Here is a 14,501-nt window from a genome sequence, read left to right as displayed (position 1 = left end):
GCAAGCTTTTTTACAACCAGCTATACAGTTTGGTAAACAGATCTTTTTATTTTTTTTTAAATGCATCAAAATGTATCAAAAAAGCAACACTTGCATTTTTGCTGCAGTGTCATTGAAGTCTATTACATGCAAAATGCAATCTGCTACAGGAAAAAACTCCCTGGCCTACTTCTAAATTGCACCGGCTGAAAAAGGCATAGATGTGAATGTGTAAATGGACTGTAGGGCCGTTCTGCAAACTGCAAATTGCAGTAAAAAATACATAGGCGTGACCCATAAAACCGAAATTTATGAAAAAAAAAAAACATGGCAGTTTATGATACACAATGCTTTAACAAACGAAATGAAACCTAATTTAGGGTTTAAATCTAATTTAAAATGGAAATTTGCTTAAATGTCACTGATTTTGACCAATATTTTCCACTTTGTGTAGGAGCACCCAGCAGTTTGCGCTTTATGGTCAGAACTAATTTTCTCTTATGTCTGCAAGTACAGTTTGAGCACTGGGAACTGCTAATTAGGAACCATGGCAGGAGCTTTCATAGGTTGTTCTATGTGGAAAATAACTTTCTTGCAAAGAGAAAAGATACGGTATGTGAGGGCACCTAGTCACTCCTGTGCCTACAGCAGGAGTACTGCATTGAAATTCATGGGGGTGCGGACTGTAAAGTTTTCTTCCAGTGGAGGTCCGAGTGTCATATTGATGCTATAACTCAGATCCTTCACATGACCCACTCCATCATAGAGCCCCTCCATCACAGATCCCCCCAAGTCACAGACCCCCTCCATCACAGACCCCCTCCATTACAGATTAGACATGTGCGGTCTGTTTTGTACGAATCGAAAATTCGTACAAATTTCTGAAAATTCGTACCTTCGGAAGCATCCGAAATACAAATTTCTATGCTTCCGAATTATATATGAAATACGAAATTTCTTTGACAAATTTCGGATCGAAATTCCGTTACAACGGAAATGTGACTGGTGTTTTGTTGACCAATCAGAGGTTTTCTTCTGCTGCTGAGGGTTGGGAAAATTACCTTTTTTAATATGGGAGTGGGAGACTAGTACTGGTAGTCGATGGGAGATTCAGAATCGGACAAAATAAGAATGTTCATTAATATTGTTTTATTATTGTCATAATAATTACGATTACTCAAGTAAGCACTGATTACGGTGTGAAACGCGTCAGTTTTCCTGTACCCTGTTATTTTTTTGCTGTGGATTTTTTTATTTTGTTTTGATGGGTCCCACGTTGTTTCAATTAAACATGGGATTTCAAATCTTTTTCCAGTGTGCAGCTATCCAGAGTTTTGTCCTGCTTGTTTGCTCATGGTGTGTGTAATGGTCAGCACCTGGGGCTCATCAATAGGAGACAGAGCTTCAGTCCTTGAGGATTACATTGGAGCGGTGGTTCATCCTTTCTATTAGTGCATTTGGGGTAGAGGAAATTGAATGGCCTGCACAGAGTCCTCACCTCAACCCGATAGAACACCTTTGGGATGAATTAGAGCAAAGACTGCGAGCCAGGCCTTCTCGTCCAACATCATTGCGTGACCTTACAAATGTGCTTCTCGAAGAATGATCAAACATTCCCATAGACACAATCCTAAACCTTGTGGGCAGCCTTCCCAGGAGAGTTGAAGCTGTTATATGACATTAAAGTTCATGTGCAGGTAAAGGTAGGCATCCCAATACATTTGACAATATAGTGTATATAAACCAGTTCCCGACCTGCGCACGACGATGTAAGTTGGCGTGCGGCTCCCGCGACTCGATCGCCACGGGGATACCCGCGATCGTCTCACGGGGAAGGAGAACAGGGAGATGCCGTTGTAAACAGCATCTCCCTGTTATGCCTAGCAACAAGTGACACTGATCTCTGCTTCCTGTGATTGGAACAGAGATCAGTGTTCACTAGCACACAGCCCAGCCCCCCACAGTTAGTAACACGCCCCTAGGACACACTTAACCCCTACTCTGCCACCCCCTGGTTAACCCCTTCACTGCCAGTGTCATTTACACAGGAATCAGTGCATTTGTATAGCACTGATTGCTGTATAAGTGACAATGGTCCCAAAAATGTGTCAAAAATGTCCGATGTGTCCGCCATAATGTCGCAGTCACAATAAAAATTGCTGATCGCCGTCATTACTAGTAAAAAAAAAAAATTATTAATAAAAATGCCATAAAACTATCCCCTATTTTGTAAACGCTATAAATTTTGCGCAAACCAATCAATAATTGCTTAGTGTGATTTTTTTTACCAAAAATATGTAGAAGAATACATGTCGGCCTAAACCCGAGGGAAAAAAACTTTTTTTTTATATATTTTTGGGGGATATTTATTATAGCAAAAAGTAAAAAATAATGCGTTTTTTTCAAAATTGACGTTCTTTTTTTGTTTATAGCGCAAAAAATAAAAACCACAGGGGTGATCAAATACCACCAAAAGAAAGCTCTTTTTGTGGGAAAAAAAGATGTAAATTTTGTTTGGGAGCCACGGCGCAATTGTCAGTTAAAGCAACGCAGTGCCGAATCTCAAAAAGTGGTCTGGTCATTGGCCTGCAAAATGGTCCAGTCTGAAAGTGGTTAAAAGCTCCGTGTCATGAGACTAAAAAAGTCCAGGTGTTAAAAATCCTATCACTGACTATGGTATAGTAGTCATAACTTTTTGATTTTAATAAATTAACACTCTTGACTCAGAAACCTATGTATTGAATAGGCCATGGCCCTTTATTTTATTTTTTTCCAAACCAAAGTTTATTGTTTATCAAAAGAGTTATACATGAACAGCACATGAGTTAGTAACACAGAAGAAACTGTACAAAGTCTGACATAAGAAAATCAACGTCTGAAAAGGGTTTGAACAGTCAACTGGATTGAGGAGTAACGGGACCAAATACACGTTATGGGTGTTAGGGTCTTTACATATACCGTTAGTTATAAACTTTTTCTCAGGCTCTGTATATCAACATCTTGCTGCAATAGATTCCATTGTGCTATTCAGAGAGATCTCTCAATAAAGAGGAGTTGAGATGTTGCGACCCAAGGAGTACTTCTATTATATTAGTGTGGGTTACAGGCAGGTGCTCCAAGGAGTATTGGCATTTTTAGTTTTGTTCTTATGAGTGAGTCTTTTGTGGGTTGTCTAGTGATGGACATTTAATTTTGTCTGTAAGTCGATGCAAGGGGTTCACTAGGGTCTGTGGTCTGCTCTTTCTAAGTAGGTTACTGGTCTGTCGAATTGTGGTTATCAGACCTCTAACAATCCCTGTGAGAAACCATAGTGAGACCGACCGGTTTGTTCCATGACTAAGACTCTAAGGGGGGATGGTGTAGAGGGTCTGTCTGGAGAAAGGCTTGGGCAGGGGTTTTCGTTTCTGGAGGGGGGTAAATAAACTACAGATTCTGCTGGGAGATTTTATAATACTCAGGGGGAGGGGGGCCAATAGGGTCTCTGACCCCATCAGGAGGTGGTGTTCTGTATTATACAGAGTACTTACAGAGGGGGGGAGTTGAGGGAAGCAAGTGGAAGGGGGGGTGAGAAGGGGGTATAGGGAGATCTTTTCCTCCTCCTCCACACTATTATCGTGTGTCTTCGGATAAGACTAAGCTAGTAGTTGGAAGTATTCTGCAATTGTTTGGAAATGTTGCCAGCAAACCCATGTTTTCTGTTATTTGGTGGATGTACCTTTAGCTTGGTGGACCAGCTCCTCCATTTCCGCTACTCTGTTTACACATCTAATCCACTCTGCAGTGGTAGGGGAATTGGGTGATTTTCAGTGTACTGGTATACACATTTTTGCGGCATTTAAGATGTGTAGGGGTAGAGAGCGGTGGTCTTCTTTTTTTGGGATGGAGGAATGGTTTAGGAGTAATTGGGCTGGGGAGAATTCTATTTGGTATGTGGTGATTTTGACCGTGAGGTGGTGAATCTCTTTCCAGGAGTTTTGGATTAGAGGGCATTCCCACCATATGTGAAGAAGTGAGCCCCCTTTGGCAGAACATCTCCAACAATTGGGGGGTATCATGGGCGAAATTTTGTGTAGTTTGTGGGGGGTCTTATACCATTTAGAGAATAGTTTAAAGCCATTTTCCTGTGCCGAAACATTGATTGTTCCTTTGTGGATATAAGAATATATTTTTTCCCAATCATCTTCTGAAAGGTTAATTGAGATATCTCTCTCCCATTTAGTGATTGCTATATTGGATTTTGGGTTGTATTCTGAAAAGAGGATGGAGTATATGGTTGAGATCAGATGGCATTGAGGTTCTGTCTTGGTGCAGAGCATTTCGAACTGCGTGCATTGTCTCAAAAAATCTAAGCGTGATTGGGGATCATTAAGGAAGTGTCAGAGTTGCACATATGTCCAGATCGGAAAGGGTTGTCCGGGCATTTGTGTTGATAATGTGCATAGAGGTAGAAAGGTGTCTCCATTGAAAACTTTTTCCGCTCTCATACCAGTGTGGGACCATAGTTTATTAAGGAAAGTGTCTTCATTACCTGGTGGAAAGTCCAGGTTGTTACAGATGGGCGTCAAAGTAGGTAACGAGGATATTTTAAATTGGTGACATGTTTTTTTGAAGATTTGTAGTGTATTGCTGATTAAAGGATGTTGTTTGCATTCTAGAGGAATATGTGTTGAGGATGTCCATGGAAGTTGACGGACTGGTATAGGTGAGAACGTTTGTTCAACATCAATCCATGCCTTAGTATGCGCATGGACATTCCAGTCTACAACTTTTGTTAATTGACAATCCCAGTGATATTTGAAAATATCCGGGAGGCCTATGCCACCTTTCAATTTGGGTATGGTGAGTCTGTCAAAACTCAGTCTGGGTAGTGATTTACCCCAAACAAATTCCATGCAGGATTTTCAGTATGAGGCAAAGAAGGCCTGGGGTAGTTTTATGGGGCTTGTCTGTAGAACATAAAGTATTTTCGGTAGAATATTCAGTTTAGCAATTGATGTTCTGCCGAACCACGAAAAAAGGCCCGTCAACCACGACTTCAAGTCTTTCTGAATATTTTGAAGGAGCGGGAGGTAGTAGTTAGTTTTGCTATATAAGTCTGATAGTTGGACGGGTAATTAGATTCCAAGATAGGTAATCGAGTCATGTTTGCATTTGAACGGAAAGTTCTAATGACATTGTGTCAGGATCTCTTTAATTAAGGAGATATTCAGCGCTTCTGATTTTGCAAAGTTTGTCCGTAGGTTAGATAAGGTATCAAACAGGACCAGATCTTTGAGTAGGTTGGGTATCTTAATATGTGGTTCTTTTAGAAATAAAATAATGTCATTTGCAAAGGCAGCTAACTTGTAAGTATTCTTGGAGATGGAGATTCCTTTGATATCTGTGTTTTCCCTAATGCGTGTGAGTAGAGGTTCTAGTGTGAGGACAAATATTAACTTGGAGTGAGGGCAACCTTGGCTGGTTCCGTTTGAGATGGCAAAGGCATTCGACAGGTGGCCATTGACTCGTACTTTGGCTGTTGGACCGGAGTAGAGTGCTAGAATTAATTGTAGCATACGGTCATGTATGCCAATCGTCTTAAAAACTTCCAATAAATAGTTCCACGCCACTCTGTCGAATGCCTTCTCCATGTCTAAAGAGAGTAAAAATCTGTGTTAGTGTGTTGAGGTTAACCACTTGTGTATATTGATTGCTTTTATAGTGTTGTCTCTTGCCTTTCTACCCGGTATAAAGCTTACTTGACCTAGCAAAATTAGATTGGGTAACAGGGGCAAGAGCTGGTTGGCAAAAATTTAAGGTCTGCATTTAGTAGCGACCATGGGCCTTTATTATAGGTATAAATAAATATTAATTTATTACAGTATATCAACTCTGATAAACATAAATAATTAATAATTAACTCAATTGATTATACAACACTCATAACATAGTATATCCATCAATATAACCAAATAGCTCAGCTATTGACACTCGAGCTACCAATTTTAAATTAACTTAACATCTCCTTTCAAAGAAAGGGATAACACCTCATAAAAAGGTGCGGGAGGATGGGATGTGCTTTCTTCTGGTTCTTTCCATCTTCTGCCCCCCAAGTGATGCATTCTCTTCTTTTATAGGTGACAGCTGATGCCAGAGGACAAGCTCAAGATCTTCAACCAACCACTGGTAAGTATTTGTTGTTTTTTTAATAACAGTTTCTAAAACTTTATTGTTTGCCACGATCCCATAGATGGTGGGGACATTTTATGCCCCACCTTTCACCTTTAGGAACTAAGCCGCACTCTTCTGAAAGTGTATATACTCAAACTATGTGTCACATGGTTTGATCATATACCCTAGCGTGGTTTAGTTTCCACTTTCTGTCATGTGTCTTTAATTTTTTTATACAGCTGCATAAATTGCATTGGGGATGCAGCCCATTCATTTCTATTGGGGTGATGCGGCTCTATGGACACAGCCATTAGTTCTAATTTGACAGCTGTGGTCTGTGTTCCTGCTATGCAGATTGGCCCTTTTTTGTCCTGGTGGTCATTGTCATTGAGACAATGCAACTAGAGATGGAAAAATGTACAGTTGGCACTTGAACCAAAAACGAGAGAAAACCTTCCAAAGGGGAACTCTCTTCAGGTGACAACTGTCACTGGCACACAGGCAACAAAACAAAAAACACTTGTTTTTATAGGCAACGTTGTCTTTTAGTGGTGGAAGGTGGAGGTTTTGTCTCATTTATTGTTATTTTTGCGATTTTGCACAAAAAACGTTTGTATATCTGATAAATTTGTTTTGTTTTGCAGTAGTGTGACTCAATCATGTGGTACTTTGTACTCAGGGGCGGACTGACAACTCATGGGGCCCCCGGGCAATCAGAGATTATGGGGCCACACAGTATACACACACACACAGTATATAATCGCACAGTATACACATATATGTACACACAGTATACACAGACATGTTTCTATTGGCTGAGAAGGTACTGGAGAGGTGGGGCAGCTATAATTTCGGGATTTTTAGACCAAAAGGATGTCGGTAAGGGACATTTCAGAGACAAATGTAAAAAAAACACAGATTTTTACATACTGTCCTTGGTTTTACTGAGGCTGGCAACCCTGATGGGGCCCCCTAGTGGCCTGGGGCCCTCGGGCAGTGCCCGAGTGGCCAAATGGTCAGTCCGCCCCTGTTTGTACTATACTCTGTTTCTTGGTGTGGTTCAGTTTTTTCATATGCTTGGTTGGCCACTGAGCCACACTCTTGATAGGAGTGAGTGGATGAGTATACAGTGGTACCTCTGTACCCATACGTTGAATTGGTTTCTTGCTTTATTTTTGTCTATTCATTACAGGAGTATTACCCTTTGTCTACTCTATTTAAAACAAAAAAAAACACATTTTAGCTATACATACACTTTAACATAGTAAACCCTATATGATATTTAATGGTTGGATTTACATATACTTTTAGGGGATTTTGTTTATCAGATAGTACAGAATGCCATTTTAGTGTATGCGTATTCCAGACTGAGGAATAATATAGAGAGGTAGTCCTTTACTATACAAGTGTAAAAGAGATGGTAATTTCCATGTAAGGGATTCCAACGCACTGGCCATGTCTCAGCCAGTACATTGTCACATTTTCTGTAGTGATAAGACTACAAGCAGGAAGTTGTGAGAGGTCAGGAAGGAAGTACTATGGGGCCAGAGTCGTAAGAGCAGTCAGGTCCCCTGTGTTCACTCTCTTACAAAAAGAGCCAGTTGCATTTTAAAACTAAACAAACCCAGCCATTTACTCTTTAAACTCAGAGCTCATTTCGACTTTATCAAAATAAGAGATGATTTGTGCAATTTCCTCATTCTTTTTCAGTGTTTCTAGGAGCTCGAGTGCTTCACGGTGAACCTGATATTGTAAGCGGCAATTCAATTTGACCCTGCACAGTTCAGAGGAAATAGCTCTACATACTAAATGTGATCCATTATGTTCCATCTGACATGGACTTGACTTAGCTAATAATGGCCCATCTCCAAATGTCACCTGTTTCCTAAAATGGTGAAAGAATAGTGGATGGCAATACTAAATAGGAATAATTGGAACATAGATGGTCTTTGCTCCTTTCTAAGATATAATTACAGAGAAAAAAAAAGAATTCAATGAAATTTAGGTACATGTGCCATAATAAGTCAGAACTTAGTAGAAGAATTGTGCTTTGGTGTATAAGGATGATATTTGTTGTATGAAAGTTTTGAGATAAATCTTATAATCATCGTATAACTTAAAGCGTATGTAACAGGAAAAACAACCTCTAAGCCCTTGTACACACGGTCGGACATTCCGACGGAAAATGTCCGATCGGACTGTGTTGTCGGATAATCCGACTGTGTGTGGGCTGAATATCTGACGGACAAAGTTTTAGAGCTGGGCTATAAAACTTTCCAACAACATGATCCGATCGGACTTTGTCCGATTGTGTGTAGAGAATTCCGATCAGACAAAGTGCCACGCATGCTCAGATCAAATTCCTAGACCAAAGCTATTGGCTACTAGCCTGAACGTAGTCCCGTGGTAACGAAATAACGTCATCATGTTACGTACAATCAGATTTTCCGACAACTTTGTCCGACCGTGTGTATGTAACACAAGTTTCAGACAAAATCCGTCGGACAGATTCTGACGGATTTTGTTGTCGGAATGTCTGACCGTGTGTACAAGGGTTTAGAACATCTCTGGCTGTACATGCTGCAAGTATAGAAATGTGCCAGAAGTATAGCATGCTCCTACGTTCCTCTTTGATGTGACCACACATCTTTGAATTTCTAAGCACATGGTGTCAGCCCTGCCTACCTAATTTCTGATGGTTTGCAAAGAACACAGGCCCCTCCTCTCAATCTCCATAACCCTCCCTGTACACAGGCAAAGAGTACAGGAAGCTATCACCTCAAGTTTTCTGGCAAATTTAACAGGTATTTTTTGCACAAATACAACAGATATAACAAAACACTTTCAATGGTATAGCTAGCAGACCAAAAGGGAGCACTTAACCATTTGACCTCCGGAACATTTACTCCTCTACATGATCAGGCAATTTTTTGCGATATGACACTACGTTATTTTAACTGACCGTTGCTCGATCATGCGAAGCTGTACACAAATAAAATTTTTGTCCTTTATTTCCCACAAATAGAGATTTCTTTTGGTGGTATTTGATCACCTCTGCATTTTTTATTTTTTGCTCTATAAATAAAAAAAGACCAACAATTTTAAGAAAAAGAAAAACCTTTTTTTTACTTTCTATGCTATAAAAAAATTTAAAAAATCTAAATTCTTCATAAATTTAGGCCAATATGTATTCTGTAAGCGTATATTGATTGATTTGATTGATTTGTGCAAAAGTTACCGTGTCTACAAACTATAGGATATTTTTATTTATTTGTTTACTAGTAATGACACCAATCAGCGAATTGTAGCAGGACTGCCATATTGCTGTCGACATTCTGACATTGACACTTTTGGGGACCAGTGACACTAATACAGTGAGCAGTGCTAAAAAAAATATGCAGTATCACTGTGCTAATGGCACTGGCCGGAAAGGGGTTAACATCAAGGGAAATTTAAAGGGTTAACTGTGTGCCTAGCCTGTGTTTTACTAGGACCCCTTTCACACCACACCGCCCCTATTTTTAGCGGCGTTTTATCGCCGGATTTGCGGTGGATTTCGGCCGCTAGCTGGGCGCTTTTACCCCCGAGAAAGGGTTAAAACCGCCGGCAATACACCGCAATAGCAGCGTTTTGCCGGCGGTATTACAGCGCTGCCCCATTCATTTCAATGGGGAGCAGCGGTGGAGGAGCGGTAAACACACCGCTCCAAAGAAGCTGCTGGCAGGACTTTTTTCTTACGTCCTGCCAGCGCACAGCTGTAGTGTGAAAGCCCTCGGGGCTTTCACACTACACACAATGGTGCAGCTTCTTTAGGGGCGGATTGCAGGCGCTATTTCTAACGCTATAGCGCCTGCAAAACGCCCTGGTGTGAAAGGGGTCTTAACTGTGGGAGGTGCTTTTACTAGGAGAAGACATGGATCCTAGTCCAGGAACAAGGATCCATGCTTTCCCTCCTGTCAGAGCGGCGATCTGCCTTGTTTACATAGTCAGATCGCCGTTCTGCCTCTCTGCTCAATCATCAGTGGGTGGCGGCGGTCATTGAGTCCTGTGTGATCACAGCAAGAGCGAGCTGTTGACAGCATGCATGCATGCCCCTTACCTGGAAGAGCCAGATCAGTATATATGCATGATCCGGTGCACAGGTGCTGCCCTGTAGCAATAAAACTGCTATAGCCCAGACCTGAATTAGTTAAGAGAAGTTGTATGTTAAGGTGTACATACACTTTAAAGTAGAACTATAGGCAAAACTTTTTTTTTCATTATAGGTAGAGTACAGGAAGGTTACAACCCCTGTAAGGAAATTTTTGCTTCATTTGTCCCACAGCCAAAACAGGAAGTGAGAGAAAATCCCTGCAAACTAGGGGAAGTCTCCAAACATTAAAGAGGTATTAGCCCCCCAGTCACACCTATGCGACTTGTCATGTAATTTAACAAGTCCAAATCAAATGACAAGTCACACCCTATTGTCAGCAATGGAACTGTTCAAAACGATGCAATGTTGACTTTGCTGTGCCACACCGAATAAAAAATAAGTTCCTGCAGTATTTTTGCTGATTCAAGGTGTGACTTGCATAGACATTTGTGCATGAAATCGCACAAATGTCAGTCAAGCCGCACCTGAAGTCGCACTGACATGCGGCTTTAAAATTGTGCAATTTCAAGTGAAGTTGCACAATTTCACAGTTGGATTTGGTGTGACCGAGGCCTAAACCCAAAACCATAAATGTATTATACATGCACAGCTTACCAATTATTACATGTGGTAGATGTGGTGGCTGCATCAGTTTTCTTTTCTTTGGCTTTTTCCCTGTTTTCACCTGGTGATCTGGCCAGTAACACACCCTTGGTATTAGTGAGACATGACTCTGGAGGAATGAGAATAGGAGGCACAGCAGACAGCAGAATTGTCAGTCGGGGGGGGGGGGGGAGTGTTAAATGTATTAGCAGATTTAGAACCACTAACAAATTGAAGCCAAAATCCAGCTCACACTTTGTAATCAGTTACAGCAAACAGCTTTTTCCTTTTAAGATAAAGGTGTACATGAATAAATAAAAGCTGATCATTTTAATCACCCCTGACAGTGTTAAATGGTTTGTCTCATCCTTGTAAACTGATACATTCTGCTGAAGAGTTTGTGCTGTGAAAAACAACACATTCTTGGGTGGCACAGTGGTGTAGTGGTTAGCACTCTCTCCTAAAAGGAAAAAGGGTCACTGGTTTGAATCCCAACCACGACACTACCTGCCTGGAGTTTGCATGTTCTCCCTGTCCCTGGGTGGGTTTCCTCCGGGTACTCTGGTTTCCTCCCACGCTCCAAAGACATGCTGGTAGGTTAATTGGCTTCTGTCCAAAATTGGCCCTAGTATATGAATGTGAGTTGGGGACTTTGCATTGTGGGCTCCTTGAGGGTAGGGACCAATGTGAGTGTTCAATGTATGCGTGGAGCACTGTGTAAACTGACGGCGCTATATGGGTATCTTAAATAAATAGGGATAACTAGATGCTCACTCAGGTTGGACTGGTGTCTTTATTCAACTTTTCTAACTATGTAACTTGATGGCTAGATCACTGGATGAAAATAGAAAAAAAAAAGCCTAAAAAAGGAAACGAATGCAGTCATCCTATCTAAGAACTGGTAAGCTGCAATATGACTGGAGTCTGAAAAATGAAACACAAAAGTATTTTGGTATTTAAAAAATAACAGAAAATGTTACCTACTCCACAAGTTACAAGGAAATAAGAGCACTGAAAACAGTTCCACTATTTTGGAATTAGTGACAGCTGGCATGGGTGACTGTGACCCATTTAACAATGTACTGCATGGTCATTTGTCATAGTACACACAACCTGTTCCAAGTCATTAATGGTGGAATGAACATTGAAGCATACCCAAAGTGTGATTTTTTTTTTTTTTTTTTTTTTACTTTTGCACATAGGAAGAGACTAAAACTCCTTGTCAGGAGAGATGTTGCTATACTGTATGTGTCCTATTGGGGAGAATTTTCCTCTGTTTCTGTTCCATAGACCCAACAGGAGGCGATAGAAAAATCCTTCCTTGGACAGATAATAAAATTCTCATGGCCCTGGAAGTGGCAAGCAAATGAACTAGACCCAATATACAAACATCTGTGGATACGGTTACTGAAATTGTAGTGACAACATAAAATATTGATTTGAAAAATGATTGGTTGCAATGACATACTACACTTTACACTGGGTTTTCCTTGTGCACTGACAGAGAATATGAAAAGGCCAGTTCAAATCTTAAAGAATCCTCAAATGCACTTGCAAGAGATTGCCATATTCCTTCCTTATTGATCTGCCATGAACTGATCATCGAACACAACATGAGTTGTTAGATGTTGTTTACATTGGTGATGGCAAAAATGATGAGTGCATTTGGAATGCCTTTTGCTACTGATCAATAGATGTTAATCTAAAAGTCGGCTTCTCTTTATTCTTTGTGAAATTATCTTTCATGTTGGCAATGTTGTCTGTAACTTGTGTGACACACCAGAGAACGTGTTCATCAATAATCTGCTTCTTCAGATCTCAGGTGACATGAATGATGGTGACTAAACCCTCCTTCGTAATGGACTTTGTTATTCTTATCTCATACCTGATTCAGCTTTGCGTTGCAGGTTCAGATTTTCAGTAACACCTCTTTTCTTTGGCTACCTCTGTGTTTAGATCTCATACAGCTTTTCATTTAGAGCTCACAAGGTGCAAATGTTCAGTGAAAATAATTACTGAGGATGGCAAAATTCTCTTCCCACAGTAGATACCTGTAATACGGAATGACCCAATCTGCCCATATAGGCACAACTTAAATGGACCATAAGCCAAAGATGACCATTGACCAATCCAGCTGATCTAAGTAATGTTCCTTGTGGAACAAATGCTGTAGACCAGTGATGGCAAACCTTGGCACCCCAGATGTTTTGGAACTACATTTCCCATGATGCTCAACTACACTGCAGAGTGCAGGAGCATCATGGGAAATGTAGTTCCAAAACATCTGGGGTGCCAAGGTTCGCCATCACTGCTGTAGATACTCACAACCATTTGACCCTGTGGAAATAGTGATGAAAGTTGTTTGGAAGTTTTAGTAGATCAGCATTGTCTTACCCTAAGAGATGTTAGCACTAGAAGTAGCTAACCATACTTCCTTCCCTCAATAAGGTATAAGCATGTAAATGTTCAATGGCTGGATTAGGCATGAGCATGTCCTTTCTAATGACTATGGCCACCTTGCACTAAAATGCTAGCTCTGCTTATTTAATAGTAGACCACCCCCCTCCTTTGCAAAATTGTCGTTTTACATTTCAAAATAAAACTGCTTTCAAAATTATAAAAAAAAAAATATGCTTACCTTACTCATGGTTTCTGTCCATGGCGCCTAGGAGAGAATGACATCACAATCCTTCTTGAGGAGTTTTGGGTGTTCACAAGACTAGACATACAGTATGTGCCTGGGATTTGTAGAGGTTATCCTTCCTGAAAGTCCACTTCCCACCGAATAGAAGATAAAGAGATGAGAAGCATTGATTCAGAATTTAGCAATGGTGACATACTGTAGCAACCAGAAGTCACTTGTTAGTTTACTTCATTATACTGAAATGTTCTTGGTTGGTATGAGTTACTTCATACTATACATCCCTGTCACCATTTTTACTCTTTATAGAATAAGCTGTAGGGCTCATTCAAACCAGTGCACTGCAATGTTGCATGTTATGTGCATTGGTGGGCTGTGGTACCATTTAGCGTGAATGGCACCGCAATGTATTTGCATTGCATAGCAGTGCAATGTGAAGTAACACACTACTATGCATTGCATTGCACTGGATACACTTAGTGCAGATCTGATTTTTAGTCAGCTGTGGTGTGTTGGCCGCTCATAAATAAATGTCCGTTTATATGCTCCATCGGACAAATGTTGTCGGATTTTCCGCAGACAAATGTTGGATGACAGGCTTTAAAATTTTCCACCAATAAATGTCTGTTGTCGGATTTTCCGAGCATGTGTACACAAGTCCATCAGACAAAAGTCCAAAGTACAAGCACACATACTCGGAAGCAAGGACGAGCCAGAAATGGGCAGTCTTTTAAACTAGCGTTCGTAATGGAGAATTAACATTTGTGACGTGGCAAATTATGAAATCTAGCAATGCTCTTCTTCTTTAATGGGATAATAATGAAGCTGTTTTGCTGGTGATACTGATTGAGTGATTGCAAAAGAATTTTCAAAGGCTTTTTTTCTCTAGTGATATCAAGAATAATATTGTTATGTTTCTTAATATTTTTTTTTGGTGCAAGTTACCACAACACCATTATCCCATAGTTTTTAAAATCAAAGATACAACTATGTTGA

This window comes from Lithobates pipiens, unplaced genomic scaffold (genome assembly GCF_037356315.1).
Source record: "Lithobates pipiens isolate NorthernLeopardFrog02 unplaced genomic scaffold, aLitPip1_a1.2 Scaffold_19, whole genome shotgun sequence".
NCBI lineage: Eukaryota > Metazoa > Chordata > Amphibia > Anura > Ranidae > Lithobates > Lithobates pipiens.
The sequence above is the reverse complement of the archived record's forward strand: the minus strand, read 5'-3'. Positions refer to the sequence as shown.